At 42.1% G+C, this 980-nt stretch overlaps 1 non-coding gene across 1 annotated transcript; it reads left to right on the top strand.

Moving 5' to 3' along the window:
• Positions 1 to 592: 592 nt before the first annotated feature.
• Positions 593 to 664, top strand: trnag-ccc (transfer RNA glycine (anticodon CCC)). Its single transcript has one exon. It is a non-coding gene; the product is annotated as a tRNA-Gly (tRNA).
• The last annotated feature ends 316 nt before the right edge of the window (positions 665 to 980 follow it).

Raw genomic sequence — 980 nt, forward strand, 5'->3', positions numbered from 1 at the left:
TGTGTTGAAATTTCCTATAGTGGAACAATCGGAGGTGTGTTTTGTCTCCTGGCAAATGCTAACTGACCTGCTGAGATTTCCAGCATTTGCTGTTTTTATTTGTTATTTATTTTTATAGCAAAAGGGCTCCCTTATTCCTTAATTGCTCTTTATTTCACCAATAAATAGATAACTTTTAGCGAGAGAAAATGGATCCACCAGGGAACTTTGGCGTGTCGGAATAACCGGTGCTGTTAAATTTGACAAAAGTTGCACCAGATTCCTGGTGTCGCCAGCGATGAGGATTTTGAACCAGACTCCTAAAACACAGTGTGTAAAATGGGATATGGTTGAACAGTTAACATGCAAAGCACAGAACAAATGATTGAAGTATCGACTGTCCCTCAGTCAGCATTTCTTTCATTGTACAAAAGAAGATGACGGGTTAATTAATGATGCTTTCCCGTGAAAACAACACAAAAGTTAAACAAAAAACATACGGTGACTGGCAGGTGAGCGCTTCTTCTGATACCTGGTTGGAATGGACAGGGATTTTAAAGCCCCTTGTATTACGGAATCTTCATATAGACGAACATCTCAAGCTACCTGTGTAGACCTTGTGGCGCAACGGTAGCGGGTCTGACTCCCGATCAGAAGGTTGCGTGTTCAAATCACGTCGAGGTCACTGCTCTTCTGGGTAATCCCGGAATTAATATTTTTTTTGCTGTTTGGCAATAACCACACCCTTGCTCCAAGGTCTGTCTCACTGTTTCCTCGGTGTCAGTCAGAGAAACACCTGTTGCCCTCATTTATTTCTTGTGACAAGACACAAAAGTTCAAAATCAACCTGCAGGTGGCCATATACAGCACTGGATAGTCAGGACAGCCGAGCGGTCTAAGCTGTTGTGTTCAGTCTGCTCTGAAAGTGTGGGTTTGAATCCCACTTCTAGCACCTTTTATTTTTAGTCATTAAGCAAAACTCATTTGCTTGGCACAACGAT

Source organism: Pristiophorus japonicus, unplaced genomic scaffold (genome assembly GCF_044704955.1).
Source record: "Pristiophorus japonicus isolate sPriJap1 unplaced genomic scaffold, sPriJap1.hap1 HAP1_SCAFFOLD_42, whole genome shotgun sequence".
Classification (NCBI taxonomy): Eukaryota; Metazoa; Chordata; class Chondrichthyes; family Pristiophoridae; genus Pristiophorus; species Pristiophorus japonicus.